The following is an 18,116-nucleotide window of genomic DNA, read 5'->3' on the forward strand; positions in this document are numbered from 1 at the left end:
TGTTGTCCACTTCTATCAATTTGTAGAGTTTTGGTTCTCTGATATCTCCTCTGTCTTGATTGGTTGGGTATGGTGGAGAAGAGCATTCAGTGCATCATTCGTCAACAGTGACTTTCATATTAAGAACTTCTAAATTAGTTTTAATCTAAATTGAACAACACCATGCAGCATTCTACCACTACTCTGCTGCCTTCCTTAAATGCTGAATATGTTCTAAAATCAGAAATATTGCTATGGCTTTTTATATATATTTCTTTATATAATGCTGTTTTAATGCAGTCTACATTTTAAAAGCTAGACATAAAGCTCTATTGAAATGAAAAGGACTTTTTGTGCAATGGAAAGTCCTATGGATGGATTAAAGTCTGCATCAGCCTGAAGTTGATATATGTCCAATTGAAACAGAATGTTGAGTATGGGGCAGGGCTTGCGCATCTATGGACCTCCACTAAATGCAGAAGCAAATGGAATTTAATTAAAGATTATCAAAACAAACGTTTTGTTCAGTTAATTCACTTGCAATTAATTGTTCATCTAAAGAATATCAATGTGCACCACCAACATAAACATTGCAAATTTGATTTCACACAGACTTTAAAGAGATTTTATTGAACAATGCCAGTAAATGATCAGTTCAGCGGAGTATTTGTATATATTTATTCATGCTAATCATAGCCGAAACTTTAAGGAAAAAAAAACCCTGAACTAATAATTGCCTAAAACGCATTCATCAGCTTCTGATAAAATAGTCTCTGCATAAAATCTCCATTTGTTTAATCTTTGTCCAACAAATTCATTTGAAAATCCCTGTTTCTTATCTTATTGTGTTTCCTTTATGGTGACATTCTGTTTGTTCTGCTTTCAAAGCATCTCTGCTTTTAGCTGGACCACTGCAGCGGGACAAATGAAGGGCATCCACTGGTTTAGCAGAGCTTTGATCACCTCTGTTTTCTTTTCCCGCCCTTATAGACATACACAGATACTATTTAGAAAAAAAATCTCATTTTGCATTTTGATCAATACCCACCAAAGCTATTCTGTAATGTAGAGAATGAGAGAAATCAAGAGCATTTCATGTATTGATTATTCTCTGAAATAATAGCTACAAAATGACGGTAGATTCCAAACACTGGCTCTGTACTTCAAAGTGGCAGATGCAGCCAGAGATTGACTCTTCAATGCTGAATCATTATGTGTCAAACTCTATCGATTCAGACACGTACAGCAAATCTCTCTCCGCACTTCAATTCTCTGCCCAGGGGGCAAAACAGAAGGTGCGAAGGATCTCTCACAGGATCACAAATGAACCATGTCAGATAAATGAAAAGCTGCAAATCTCTCCATCTCTGTGCTTCTCTCTCCTTTTTGAATGAGTGTGTATCATTCATTTGACATTCTCGTTTGGAGGAGACTCGTGAAGTATATCTTGACCCTTCAGAAGGTCTCTGCTTAACCCTACGGTTACGTCCACCACTCCACTACATGATCCATGCATGTTTATTCAGCACAACCCACGAGGACATCACTGTGGTTCCTTCTGTTGAAGCTGGAACAGCAAAATGGATTTGTAAGCATGAGGAAAGACTAGATGAGTCGTTTCCAACTGATTGCAATCAGATACATGCTTGACCTCTGGCCTTGAGATGGACCCTTAGAATATGAACTCCTTCTTTCTTTTCATACTGGAATACTGGGGCTGAACGATAAATCGCATGCGATTGTTGTGCACATTATTCTATAAAGCTGGCTCTGCAATCTGTCTATGCCATGAAACTCCAGCCCCTGTGTTCAGCTAAAGCAGCGTTTACTAGACAGTGACTGCGTCCGAAACTGCATACTACCATCAGTGGTAGAGTACTGAAAAATCATACTTCAGTGAAAGTACCATTGCTTGCCTAAAAATGTAGTGCAAGTAGAGTAGAAGTATAGTATGTTTTAAATATTGCTCAAAATATGAGTAAAAAGAAGACTTTTCAAAAGTACTCGAATAGTGAGTTTTAGGCCGTACTCACACTAGGTACAGTTGCCTCGAACCGGGCCAAAGCACGCTTGTCTCCCCCAACGGCGCGCGCTCACACCACATATGGGCCTCGGCACGCTTGCGTCATCGCTGCTGCGCTGTTCAGTAAGAAGCGCTGTCACTCAGCAGCACAGTGGAGATTTCTTTAGTTATATCGTGTCAGTCGTTTGATATGCAGTGACATGCAGTCAAATGTTTCGCCAAACAGTCCTTAGGGATGCGGTGACACGCAGTCAGATATTTCGCCGAACAGATCCGCCACTTTTGGCGCTCAAAAACAGTCATAAAGCCCTCGTGCTGCAGGAATGAGGAGGTCTGCTGAAGGCGCGCAGCGGTCGTGAAGTGAGGAGTTTGCGTCTTTAATAAACTACGGCAGTTTGCGTTCACTGAACAGTAAGAATGATTAATAAATTCATATGATACAGCCCCTTAAAAGTCACGTCTCGCTTTCAGTTTCGGGCTTTGGCACGTTTTGCACTCACACACAAGCGTACCGTGCCAAAACCCAAGTGAACCGCGCTCAGGCACACCTCTTCCAACCGGGCCAGGGCCGGCCAAGTGAACCGTGCTTGAGCCCGATTCAGCGCACTCACACTTCTCAAACGATCCGGGAAACGGGCCTGGCACGGTACGAATGGCATAGTGTGAGTAGGCCCTTACACTGTAAAAGGCTGAATCATTTACATGTAATTTGTGAATGTGTGTAAACGTAGCATTCTGTAGTGCATTTAGTTATTACCCAGCAGGCACACAACGTCATAAGACGTTAATATTAGGTTAGATTTAGGTTGTGATGTCAGGTGACTAAAATTCAATGTCTAGCCAGTGTCTAAGTAAATTTTATTTTGATGTCCAATAGCATCCTCAAATGATGTTGATTTTAGATTGACCAAAATCTAATGTCGCGCCAACATCTTGCACTAATGTCATATTGACGTCAAATACTGACATTTATTCATCAGGCATTGCAACCAAAATCCAACATCTGATAGATTCAAGTCACAGCGATAATGCCACACTGCGTAACACCATTAGATATTGATATTTGGTTGGTTTTGGGTTGGAAATCTGATGTCATGTTGACGTCTTGTGCCTGCTGAGTGTTTAAGACCATTTCGGTTATCATGCAATAAACATCAATCATCTTTTCAACAGTGACCTGCATCTAAACGGTCTCTGGGTCAATGCCTGTAAATATTTTTGCCATTTTCTTGGACACTTTTAATGCTTCCAAGCAGTTTCTGAGAAAAACTACTCAATTACAGTAATTTAAGCATTTGTAATTCGTTACTTTACACCACCCCTGACTACCGTATTATGTAATATGTTAAAAACAATATGCAAGCTGTCAAAGTTCATAGTATTTTAAAAACAGTATGTGAGAACCCGGATGACCTACTACTTCCAGATAGATTTTGAAGTTCGCATCTGATTGATGCCACGATATCCCATGATGGGAGTAAAATGACTGAACTGATGTGGGTAGTGCATGTGATGATGACAAATAGCTGATATAGTACATCGGAGTTCATTTATACTACTGACACTCATTCTATATAGATCATACTTTTATGTTAACGGTCTAACAGTCGTGTAGTAATTTAAAATGCAGCAACTACTCGAGTAGACGACTTCAGACTTAGCCAGAGCCATAGTTTTCTCTTAAACTATGCAACATATTGCATGTGATATCATCATGTGATCAAATCACAAGTATTCATTCTGCGATTATTGACAGCTGTTTGGGTAGCTTCTCTGTGAACTACTTCCCTAAGTGGTAAATGTTACCAATGTTAAAGAGCCCCTATTTTGCATCATAGAAGGTCAAATTATGGTTTGGGGGTTCTAACAACAGGCCATAATACAATAACATCACACAATATGTAATTAGCTCCATACAGATTTAACCTGGGAGATACATAAATACTGACAAAGTCCCTGTCAAAGTCTGAGAAAGTCCCATACATAATAGTCTCTGCTGCTTCTTCCTTTAATAGCAAACAGCCGGTGAATCCTGCGTTTCAGGGTAGGTTATTGTATCAAAAATCTGAAAAATGACAGGAACAAACACAGCACATGGCTGGCTATACTGAGATATTGTTGTGAATATTTTCTTTAACTCTTTATTCTCCGAAGTTGAATCTCCATCTGTCAGTGATCGTTTGCTTTATGTCATGATCGGGTCCATGAGCTCCACGCTCTGCTAGTGTCTGATAGGAAAGGTGCGTTCACATTTTACCATATCACTAATCGATGCACCATATGAACGATCGATGTACCATATGAACGATCGATGCATTCAGGTGAAAGAACCGAACCAACACTATTCATTTATTCAACTCTGAGTTTGAGTATTTGACACTTAGTGCTGTGTTACACATTGTACTGCATGGAAGGTTATTTAATAGGAGCTCTTTAAACCTAATAGCATGTGCAAAAATACCGCGTGTGTGTTGTTACACTGAAAAAAGCACACACAGCATATTTCATAATAGCATTTATAAAGCATCATGCACACTTTTCTGTCAGGAAAATTATTATAACAACTGTTGGGATAACCATATTTTGTTGTGGTCATGTTGATTAATCCCGTCGACTAAATAGAAAGCAGATCAATCTTCTGTTTAACCTATAAGATTTATCATAGACAGGCATTTTCTATAGACAGGTTTGTTTTGTGTGACTCTTTAGTGAAAGAGAGTGCCCTCTGACCTACTGGAAGATATTTACTGCTCATCACATCATACTTTTCTCATATGAAGTGCAAGACAAATGAGATTTTATGTCGATTTATGATTCAGCCCTATGAAATACCTTCCAGCGTTGTAGGCATGCATCAGTCTATTATTTAATCTATTTATTTCATTATGTAAATGTGTGTTGATATATGAGTTTAATATGGAACTTTGTTTACCAACCAAGTGGTTCTAAGTGGATTTGCATTGCAAACCTTTAATAAATATTGAAGTAATTATTTTATTTATTTTTTTTATTTCAGATGTTATTTTTTTTGTTACTATACTCAAAATTATTCTGCTTAAATTCACATATTTTGTATGAAATTCTGGGTAGAAATGGCAAACATTGTTCACAGATTCTGTCTGGCCTTATGGGACGTATTTCATTTTTTGGTAACAGTTAACACTTAAGATTTCATTTAACTGTAGTTTGCTGTATTGGTAAATATGGTAATAATTTACAATAATGTTTTGTTAGTTTTCATTTGTGATGTTTTTTCTTACAATAAACGCATATACATGTATTACAGTATTTGTTCTTACTTTGTTAACATAGTTAATTAAAGTTATTCATTGTTAGTTCGTGTTAACTCACGGTGCATTAACTAATGTTTACAAGCATGAATTTTTCTGTCAATTATGTTAAACTATGTTGAACCATTAATATGTTGTATATGCAGATGAACTATTATTAATAAACGTTGTGCATGCATTTTTCTATATTAGTTCATGTTACTAAATACATAATCTAACATTAACTAATGAATCCTTATTGTAAAGAGTGACCATTAACATTTATTTATTGTTCTCACATAATGCAAATTTTCAACATTTACTAATCTATTATAAAATCAAATGTAAAAGTTAAACGGTTGTATTTTTTTAATATAAATACCTGAACTAATATTAATCAATGTGACTATTATAAAGTGTTAAGTTGTTAATATATAAATTAAAGGTTTGAAAAGATTGTGCACACATGCTTTTGATAACATTCACATTTTCTTTCACATTCCTTTTATGCAGTTATTGGATTAGTTTTATTGTTTCTTATAACAACACCATTGTTGTTTGCATAATTGGTTTAATAACAAGAGAGGCCGATTTAAGATGATCTTTCAAATACTCTAATGGTTTTTTTAATGAAAACATTTTTTCATCCCATATTTAATACAGCAACAACAATATTGTTTGTGTGATTTTGCTTTGAGTAATTATAAACTCAATGGGAGGTTCTAAAATGAAACAATGAATGCAATAATCCTGTGCTAATTTAACAAACATTAAGTTTGTTTTGTTTTCAATGCAAAGCATTCTTGCTTGTGAGATTTTGGTGTGATTAATTAATCATGTGTTTGTGTTTGATTAATTTAAAAAGAGATTTTAAAATATTGCAGTATTCCTGTGGATATTTAATGAAAACATGTTGTTATGTTGTATTATATTACTCTATTTAATTAAATTAAATAAAATTTTACCCAATTAAATTTTTAATCCGTTTTATTTTATTTAACGCATTTTATTTCTATTTATTTTATTATATTTAAATTAATTTAATTTTTTATCTGTTTTATTATAGTTTTTAATGTATTATAATTTATTTTATTTTAATCTATTTAATTATATTTTATAATATTTTTAATCTATTCTGTTGTAATCTATTTTGCTTTAATACATTTTATTACATTTTTAATTTTTAATTTTAATCTATTTTATTATATTTCTAATCTATTTCTAATCTTTTTTTATTATATAATTTTAATCTATTTTATTTAAATCTATTTTATTATATTTTTTATAAATTTTATTTTAACCTGTTTTATTACATTTTAAATCTATTTTATTGTAATGTATTTTATTTTATTTATTTTATTATCTTATGTCATTTTTATTTACACTATTATAATTTGCTCCATTTTATTTTACTCTAACATAGGCTTTAAGACATTTCTGTGGTTATTCAACAAAAACATTGTGACAGATTTGACTTTTGGCTGACATTTCTCCCACAACATAAGTTATTGAAATACCACTTCTACTCTGTCGGCAGTGATGTCATCAAACAGTCTGGAGGCTGTGTTCTGAAAACTGATACAAGTTGCAGTACCTGTTAAATAATGCCAGTAAACCACTACTGTTGACTGATCATTTGGAGCAGAGTTTCCTCTCCTGTGGCCACAATCATGCCCACATTCCACTTGTTTTCCTCAACATTCACTCCTGACGTTCTCTTGTCTTTCTCCTTCCACTGACAGAGTTCATCAGCACAATGTCTTACTCCTGGGCAATCCAGACGGGATGGGGATGGAATGTGCGCTGATCTGCACCTCAGCTTGTGATAATTGAAGCGACAGCAGTGCCTCGGGGATGTTGCTTGACAGCTGCATGGTTGCTAGAGGGATGTAAATTGCCTTTGAACATGGCAGGCGGAGCATCATTTGCACAGGTCAGCCCAGATGCCAAGAGCCTCTTACCTTTTCTTCCTCAGTGGGTTAGTGGTTTTAATTAACCCCCTGGCACCCTTTACACCCTATATACATTGGCAGGCACACTTTACAGACATGCTGTCTCCAACAATGATACTCTAACACAACAGATCATTGACGAAGGTACTGTGAAACCTACAAGCTGCTGATGATTGAAAGTAGAGAAAGTACTGTAGCTTTAGTTAAATAAAAGTACAGTTTTTTTTGTTTTTGTTTTTTTGACAAAGATGCTAATGGCACTGGTATTTCAGTGGGTATTATGTTTTTACAGTAACTGTAACAGTTTACAGTAGCTTTTACAGTAAGGTTTGTTCATTCTGAAGCTTGAGCTCAGATTTGGCTTTGATAGCAAATTTTACATCAGTGATTCATTAAAGGGGACCTATTATGCCCCTTATTGATGTCCCTAGAGTGGTGTGTATGTGAAGTTTCAGTTTTTTTACACATTTTTAACAATAGTTTTAATTATAGTTTTTAATTATTTAATTACCAAATGTCTTTGAGTTTTTTTAATTTTTTACTAGTTATTGTCCAAGATGTCAGTATTCACCCTAAAGCACAATTTAGTGGCTTAAGTAGGTTGATTACTTTAGCTAAGTTTGCTTGTTTAATAAGTCCCCTTAGTTAGCTCATCACGCATACAGACCTTTCCGGAAAATTACCAGTAGTTTTTTAGAAAGGGGTCATATGTGAACGGGCCCCTTTTGAAAATACTGGTAAGTTAGTTTCAACAATTTTCTGGAAAGAGAAGTTGTAACATTACTGGTTATTTCATTTTTGTGAATGCAGAAGGAAAATTGCCGGAGAGCACGTTCACGTTTAGAGCCATCTCCATCGTGTGCACATGAAGAAGTGCTCCAGTGAACACACACACACACACACACACACACACACACACACACACACACACACACACACACACACACACACACACACACACACACGTATTATGTACATCTCAACATGCGAAAGTATTCCTCTATAAGTTTTCATTGAAGTTGCTCGCAGTACTCATCCTTCTACAGAATTTGTAATGTAGTCAAACGTGTAAACATTTGGCTGCTGTACGCACTTCTGCCTTTGCATGTCTCTGGGACAAAGCAGCTGCATGAATGCTAAAGCTTTTTTTTAGTTTATTTTTTTTATCTACCATAAAAGTCATTCCGTAAATGTTCTGCATATTTATCGATGTGAAACCACACTTTACGAGAGTGGTTTGTTCCAATAAATCTAATAATAATATTAATTAATTATTAATAATATGTTAGGAAATTAAATGCTGTCAATGTTTCCTTGCTCTGTTGAACATCACTTGGGATATAATAATGTATATCAAGGATGTATCAATACTGCATTTCTCAGCCTATTCTGATAGCGATTATAGAGTAATATATGTGCTCAGTTAAATCAAGAAAATCACAATTTTCAGCTATCACTGCAGTTAAATAAAATAAGCATTTGATGATGTTTTGACAAAAGAAACTTAAAGACCATAAACACAATTTTGCAACAACAAATGATATTTCTGTGTTTTTCAAGACATCTGTTGTACTTTCATAAGAATCAGCAAAAGGAACAGGATGCATTTATTACAACAAACTGTATGAAGTGAATCCATTTGAAAATGAAAGAAAAAATTACCATACTGAAAATAGACATGATCAGGTTGAACGTACAAGATGCAGAATTGGCCACTCCAGACACACTTGTATTTTTGAAAGGGGAAAAGAAACCTTTGTGTAACTTGTGTAAGAACATTTTTGACTATAAAGCATATTTTAACATAATGTATATTTTCAAATGACACCAGAGAACGTTTTTATTCAGGAAATATTTTACTTGAAATATTTTTGAGGTGTCTTTGAGAGAGGGTGCTCGCTGCAGAGCCATTTGAGCAGAGCTGAGCTCCAGCGAGGGGGAGCATGAGCTCTCGTTCTGCCTCCTGTAAGCTGTTTTAATGCGTACACCAACCCCACCCCTAACCCTACCCCCAGTGACATCACTCGTAGAAGACGTGCAAAAAAGGTGGAGCTAAAGCTCAAGCTCCCCCTCGCTGGAGCTCAGCTCGCCCAAATGGCTCTGCAGCGAGCACCACTTGGTCTTTGAGGCTTTTTTGAGCATTTATCAAAAAAAAAAAAATTGACTTTTTATCAGTGTTGTTGTTACTTGTGATTTTGTTTAATGGATGATAATTAAGAAACAGTTATGATTGTAAAATATATTGAATAATTATTACAGATGTTGCCATGAAGTTATCCAATTCTGCTGATATTTGTACTGAGTCATGTTGACAACAAAGATGAGGATTCATGTGCAGTTTATTCAAAGTAGTATAAAGTATAAGTATAAAGTTCGACAAGCAAATAAACTCAGTCGTCAAAAGTGGTTTCTATCAATTAAGGAACTTTGCCAAATTGAAGCCTTTTCTTTCTTTTAAAGAGCTGGAAACTGTCATTAATGTTTTTATTATGTCAAGACTGGACTACTGTAACTTTTTGTATTCTGGAGTTTCACAGGCATCAATAGCACGCCTGCAGCTGGTTCAAAATGCAGCTGCTAGGCTTTTAACTGGGACAAAAAAAATTTCTAGTATCTCACCAGTTTTATTGTCTCTTCACTGGCTCCCAGTCCAATTTAGAATTCAATATAAGTTATTGCTACTAGTTTTTAAAAGTTTGAATGGTCTGGCACGGACTTACATCTCAGAGCTTCTTCACTGGCACACTTCATTGAGGCCAATCAGGTCTGAAAACACGTTTCAGCTAGTTGTACCCAAAACGCGGTTGAAATCAAGAGGTGACAGGGCTTTTTCTGCTGCAGCCCCCCGATTGTGGAATGGTCTGCCTTTACAGATCCGGTCATGCTCTTCACTTGGTGCTTTTAAGTCTCATCTAAAAAATCACCTTCTGTCTCTTGCCTTTGATTGTAATTAAGTAATTTTAATCTGTTATCTATTTTGCACAATTTTTATATATAGGTATAGATTTTGTATGCTGGTCATTTTGTAAAGCATTTTGGTCAACATCTGTTGTTTTTAAATGTGCTCTATAAATAAAGCAAACAAACAAACAAACATTAGAGAATCTTCAGGCTGGCAAAGATCAAAACAAGAACAGACGGGAGCATGCAGGTAATCCAAAGCATAGTTAGAAAAGCAGGCGAATGGTCAGGACAGGCAGTAAATCAAGATAAACAGTAAACAAAACACAGGGTCAAAAACCCAGAAGGCAGGATAAGGAAAACATTTTGAATTGCTCACAGCTAACAAGACTCAGCAATGTGTATGAGGTTGTGTGGTGTATATAAAACCCAACTAATCAGTCTTCAGGAGCTACAGCTGTGTGCAAGTAATCAGTGGTAATCCGGAACTGGTGTGAGAGTGAGGTGCCTGAAATGTAGTGCAGTTTGGTGGCATAATTGTAATTTGGTTGATATTGAATGTTATATGAAATATGTGAAATATTGAAAAGCTAGATCCCTGGCAGTCATGATAATATGGCATTATTAAATGAATGAATGAATGAATAAATAAATAAATAAATAAATAAGAAGAAAATATATATTATTGTAAAATATTTAGTGACTGATAGATCATTATTTTAAACACTTCACTGATTTTACAAAATCAAGATCTTATAGATGTTAAAGCTAATATACTAACTAATTAATCTTTACTCGTCTATTGTCTCAGTGGGACTGTTTTATGCAAAACAATAAAATAATTGACTTTAAGATGTCCTTGGAAACAGATTTATGAGCAACACTCAATACTCTATCATAGCATGGTCATGTGGTACAACTGATACTTGTACAGCACATCTAAAATAGCATGTGAGCATTTGAATTTCCCATACCACATCCACCATGTTGTCATTCTGTGGCAAAGGCTATCCGAATATGTACATTGTGTCTTTTTAAAATACATATTTTTCATGTACTATATACAATTTTGGACAATAATAGATCTCAAAAAATAATTCAGTTTACAGTTGTTTAGTTCAGCAAGTTCGTAAACACTCATTACAAGTTAGAGTTTTGTAAGTATGGTAATCGCATGGTGTGAAAGCACCTTCATGCACATTTAAGAGAAAACCAAATAGCTTATGTCTGCGAACTGTACATGTTGTTCCAGCAACACAACAAAGCGATTATTCTTTTAAAACCATTTCTGAAAGGAACCATATAAACCCGTTCTCTGAAATGATAAAAGCTGTTTGAGAGAAAGACTGAAAAAGAGTGTGAGAGTGTATTTGATAATTGCCTCACTGCTGAAAAGCCAATATGCACAATACAGCTTGACATAAAAGCAATGTGCAGTTTTATCATGGTGAACCACTAGACCACTTGAGGAAAATGATTTCTTTGCCAACAAGAGCCACTGCTAGGACTGTTACATATAGTTGACACATAAAACGGTGACATCGAGTTACCTTTCTTATCACTGTATATGAACAGCTTTTGCTGGAGCTAGTACTCTATTGTGAAAACAGTTCAAGTACAGTGATGTTAACAGACACTATTTTCAACTCTAACAGAAAACATTTTATGCTGCTTTTATGGCTTGTTATTTTCACAAGAACAACATATTAGGGTCTGTAAATGGATTCAACATTTTCCACAATGATACCATATCTAATGTTTAGATTAATATTTTGTTAAAGGTCACCTATTTTTTTCTCTTTTTCAAGATTTAAGAGAAGTATTTTGCGTTTCCAGAATGTGCCTGTAAAGTTTCAGTTCAAAATACTTATCAGATTATTTATTATACCTTTCAGATTATTGGAATTTTTCAGCTCTGAGCACATTATAGCAATTTTTTTTGCCTGTGCCTTTAATGCAAATGAGCTAGTTCTCCCCGCCCACCATTTCCATGTACCTGTCGTTGCCACAGAGATCACTTCCTATGGCTAGGGCCAGCTGGAATCTGAAGAAATTTTATGATATTTTTGCGCAGAATTTTGTTACATTTACATTTATTCATTTAGCAGACACTTTTATCCAAAGCGACTTACAAATGAGGACAAGGAAGCAATTTACACAACTATAAGAACAACAATGAATAAGTGCTGTAGGGAAGTTTCTGGTGTGTAAAGTCTAAGAAGGAAAGCATTAGTATTTTTATTTTAATTATTATTATTATTTTTTAAATCTGCGGATTTATGCAAAATGATTTTGGGAGTATCATAACTTAAAACTTAATATATGAATAGAAAAGAATAACTTAACTTTTTATTTAACGTTTACTATGCAAATCCAATTAAATGTACTTTATTTGGTAAACAAAGCAAGTCTCTCATAATATATCTACTAAAAAGAAAATATTACTTTACAAATTGTTTTGTAAATAAATCATGAATATTTTAATATTAGTCAAAAATATTACTGAAATAATTAGAAAAAAAATGAATAACTGTAAATTTACAGACATTTGCACAAGTAAATAAACATTTAATGATGGGCTAAAAATCTGTGGAATTCTGCGCTCACAGATTCCGTGTGGGCCTACCTATATCTCTGTGTTTCTCCATCTCCTGCTGCGTCAGAATAGCAGCATATTAAATTAAGGAAGCAGATCTCAGATGTTAATGTACAAATTGAACCTGATTTAACATCCACTAACTAGGATTAAAGTGTCTTCTTTTATAATTGTACTGACATGCAGCTGAGGTGATGAATTACATAGCGATTTTACTGACTTTATTACAATCATGCACTGTTTTAAAAACGTTTTTAACTTAATAAACTCATTCTTGAGGTGCAGTTGATCACAGAGAGCTGAACAGATCTTTTAATCCCAGTTGCTTTGTGTTCATCCTGTCTTGTTGATATGATTATAAGCATTACCATGGAGTTAATATGTGGCTGTCAATCAATTTGGTGGGCGGGAAAACCGCACTGCTATGTCACGTTGCAGTGATCCTCAAAATGGAAAGGATTTGGATCCTATATTAACATCAGGAAAAAAAAAAAAAAAGACTTGTGTTTCTTTTACTCCAATATGACTCTGAACACACTATATCTACAGAAAGATGATTTTAATCATAGGTGCCCTTTAAAAAAAGTGACATTACATGTGTAAAAAATGTTGGTGTTTAAAAGTGTTATAGGATCTTTGTGGTTCCAGTTAAACCACATGGAATGTTTTGACAGTTTTTGCTATTTTTTCCTAGACTTTGAATGTTTCGGACCATTGTATGGAGAATGAGGGATGAGGGGAATAATAATAATGATTATTAATCTAAATATCTTCATTTGTGTTTTGATATGCCTTAAGATATTGGAACTACTTGAGAACGAATAATTAATAACATAACATAAAATGTCATTTTGGGCTTGTGGTGGCACAGTGGGTTGCCTCACAGCAAGAAAGTCACTTGTTCGAGCACTGGCTGGGTCAGTTGGCATTTCTGCTTGGGGTTTGTATGTTCTCTCCATGTTTGGGAGGGTTTCCTCCGGGTGCTCTGGCTAAATTTTCTATAGTGTATGTGTGTGAACAAGAGTGTATGGGTGTTTACCAGTGATGAGTTGCAGCTGGAAGGGCATCCATTGCGTAAAACATATGCTGGATAAATTAGCGGTTCAATACACTGTGGAGGCCTCTGATTAATAAAGGGACTAAGTCAAAAATGAATGAATGAATAAACATGTCAGTTTTGTGTGAACTAACCCATTAATGCACTGCTGTTGTGTAAAAGTTGCTTATTCCAAAATACCACATCCGTATCCTGAATATTTATTCCATTGCAACCATAGACAAATAAGACGAGCAAGCACTGCACACACACAGTCAGCAAAGCTTCAACCTCCAGACTGTTATCCGGCTTATATGGCTGTTCATTTGCATGGCATTGTCATACTTTTGCATATTCACGGTGCAACCCTTGACATTGCCGAGGATGATTTAGTCAAAGAGGTGCTGAAGGGGGCTTGTTGTGATTTTTATTGTACGGCGATACCTCTTCTCGGAGCAGATTTAGGTCAGCTCGGCTCGAGCACCTGCTGGAGAAGTAAAATTTATCCTCATCACAATGCCCTCCCCCTAAGCTAGAGCTGAGTAAATAATCAGGCCAATGCTATAAATGTGATCACTAGCTACTGGCTGCTGGGAGACAGTTTTGTGTCAAACTAACATACTAGACCCAAAACAACAATCTGATGCCGCCATCAGAGCTGCATTTGGAGACAGCCGCTTGCATGTGTTTTTGTCCCCAGTCAGCTGGTCTGTTGGTGGAAGCAGGCAGATGGAGCAGAAATAGCCAGCGGGTTCGCAACATGATGGCTGCAAACCATCATGAGGTGCTAAACGGAAGCATTTGGTAAAGTACAGCAATGCTGCCCTGAGGCGGAAAAGAGATGTAGAGGACAGTCATTTCATGAAGATGATGACAGACTTGCCTGAGTTGCTTTGGCTGACCTTTGCTTCTGTTTCAGCCATTCTGATGAATGTGACTGCATGACGATCTGTCAGTCTCAAGCTGAATCAGATCAGATGAGGTTGATTTAGGGAGCATTATAATTTGCAAAATGTAATAAATGCAAATGTATGCATATCACATCTAGTGATGCAGTGATTTAACATTCAGTAGCAGCATCTGCTTCAGTTTCTTTTTTGCAGGATCGAATACTGGTCAAACAGTACTGATAAATGCATTTGTTTTGTTGTTTATGTCTTTAGGTTGCTTATAAAAATGATTAAATAATATAAATACTAAGTAATCCAGCATTATCCTTATTTTTTTCACCAAATGAACCAACATAGGCTCATTCTGAAAACATAGCCCTATACAAATTTCAAGAGATTGAGAATTATGTAACCAGAGCTATGTATGGCTGCATATCATCCTTAAAACGAATGCTACAAGATGTTATGACGCCTTTCCTTGAAGTTGACTGCTTACTTTCGCATGGACAGCTTTTCTGCTGTTACCTGTTTGTCTAGTTAGCTCACCATGTACGTTTGCGGACTTGAGACGCAGAGAGGATTTGACCACGATGAGGGGGGTTTGTGTCCAGCGAAGAAGGGTTCAAGAAAGCAGATAAGACAAAAACAAAAGCAGAAAAATAAAATAAACCGGTAAAGAGAATGTAAGAATGTGGTAAAATCTTAAAAGGTGGTAAAAATCAGGCAAAGGCTTTTCTGTTTCTGGATTGCTTTTGAAAACGGTCGGTTGGGTTTAGGGAGGTGTGTGGGTGTGTCAACCGGTGCTTTTGAAATCACTATTGGATGGGTTTAGAGGAGGAGGAGGGTGGGTCATTTGATTGGTAAGTCAGTTGACAGTGGCCTTTGGTGGATTTACACGAAAACAGCAGGCGTTAAAAGCACTCGCAAGGGAAGTTTGAGATTCTGAAAAAGTGTACACCCTATTCCCCCATCCACATTGACACGAAGTGTTTCTAAAACGCACCGTTTTCGGTGCTCAAAATTCAGCGTAGTGTGGACAGATTGGGTAACCGTAGCAAAACTTATACATTTTAAAACTAAAACGTATTAGTGTAAATGGGGCCTAAGCTTGGCTTGAAAAGAACCACAAGGTCTACAAATGTGAACACACACTAAGCCAAACTGTGTCAATAAATTCTCTCTTTCTTTTATCGCCATTTTTTGTTTTGCATCTTTTGATTTGGTGTTAAAATGACAGTATAAACTAGAGGTGTCAAAACTCAGTCCTGGAGGGCCGGTTTCCTGCTAATTTAAGTTTCAACTCAAAAATTAAACACACCTGAACTAGCTAATCAAGTTATTTCTAGGTATGTTAAAAAGAGGGAGGTGTGTTGAAGGAAGTTGGAGCTAAACTATGCAAGACACCGGCCCTCCTGGACCGAGTTTGGACACCCCTGGAATAAACATTAAATGAGCCAGGATTAAAAGTGTCTTTTTTTTGTTTGTTTAAACCTAAAGCAACCAAATACAAGTGTGAACACATCTTTTCGGAAACAAATTGATCTTTTCTGCAGACTTGATCTGCTTGTTTAATGGGTGTCTGCGTTCACACTTACACAGATAAATTAAACAAACAGAGCAATCATACTAGTGTTTATTTTAATTAGGCATCAAGGCATTTAATTAGGAGTTAAGGCAACAAACATGTGTCCTACTTATGTATCTCTACCCAAAATGTTTATTACAATTATAAATGAAATAAAAATACATGTATTAGTATAAAATAGAATGCCTTTTATGGTCACTGTACAGATATACAATGTACATTTATATACGTGTGCAATGTGATTAAGTGCATTTCACTACTCAAACATGTAAATATATAGTTTTCATACAAATCACACTAAACAACAAGTCACAGTAGAAATAACTATAGACCAGTGGTTCTCAAACTGTGGTACATGTACCACAAGTGGTACGCAGGCTTCCTTCTAGTGGTACACATAGGAATCGCTGAATAATTCAAGTAAAAAAATGAACACACTTTGAACCCTTTGACGCGTATGCGATTAAAAACAATGTGATTAGGAAATTGATTTTAATAGGCTAAACTTTTTATTTTAATTTCATTTTTCTAATGTTTGTTATGTATTCTATCATTTGAAGTTATTTTCCTCACCCATACTTGTAACGGTTGTTGGGGCCATATCTCGTATTTTTATATCCCAATGTTGACAGGTATAGTTTAATCACTTGCTTCTCTGACACACATAGCCTAACATGCAAAGCAGATCTAATTTCTAATTTAAATATGTAAATCCAATTAATATATTTAAAATACAAGTTAACGTTTAGATTTCAAAGATATACAAATAAGTCATACATACATGCAACATATATTTCAAAATTTATCAGACAGAGTTATATATGAATATTATGGCATATTGTATAATCTATATTTATGAGGTGTATAACCTATATTTATGAGGTCCAAGAAACATTAGCAGATTTTGATAGGCTACTTTATGATAATACTTTAAATTTTAAGTACAGCAGTTTTCTTTTAACTTTTTAAGAACAGTGCCATTTTTTTTTGTACAATATATTTATTACTTTTTTTCCATTTGCATATCACAACAGATTACACAATTACAGAACAATAATCATGAAGGCACAGCAAACTTTTTACCCCCCATTCTCCCTCCCAACAACCCATTCCCTTAAAAATAAATAAATAAATAATAATAAGTAAATAAGTAAAATAAAAATAAATAAACAATTAAAAAAAATATAATAAGAAGGGGGAAGAGAAAAAAAAAAAAAAAGGGAGGGGATATGTTTAAATCAGGTAGTCTGTTTAGACCATGATACTTCCCATATTCCTAAGCCTGTTCTATTTGTAGTAGACTGTCCACATTGACATTGTACTTTAGAAAGTTATTAAAAGGTCTCCAGGTATCTTCAAACACATTTTGTTTCTTTTTGATAATATACGTGATCTTTTCCATTGAAATATGAGATGCCATTTCTTTAATCCACTTTCCTATTCTAGGTTCATTTATATTTTTCCAATTAAGAGCAATAATACGTTTAGCTTGTAAAATACACATGTTTATGAATCTGACCTCTTTGCTTTGTAAGAGAGGGCTGACAGGAAATATACCCAGGATAAAAATCTTAGGATCCAACGGTAATTTCTTTAATAAAATTTGGTCAATTATTTCAATAAGATCTTGCCAAAAGGGTTTCACTTTCACACATTCCCAAATACAGTGATAAAGTGTTCCTCTTACCTCATTGCACTTTATACAGGTATCTGGAATATTATCATTAAACTTGTGCAATATAGCAGGAGTTATGTATGTTCGCATTAACCATTTGTACTGTACGAGTTTCAGGCTACTATTGATTGTCTGTATCTGAGCTCTCCTACATGCCTCGTTCCAGTCTTCTAGAGATATTTCATCTTCCATATCTTCTTTCCATAACTT

This window comes from Danio rerio, chromosome 20, assembly GCF_049306965.1.
Source record: "Danio rerio strain Tuebingen ecotype United States chromosome 20, GRCz12tu, whole genome shotgun sequence".
Taxonomy (NCBI): Eukaryota; Metazoa; Chordata; class Actinopteri; order Cypriniformes; family Danionidae; genus Danio; species Danio rerio.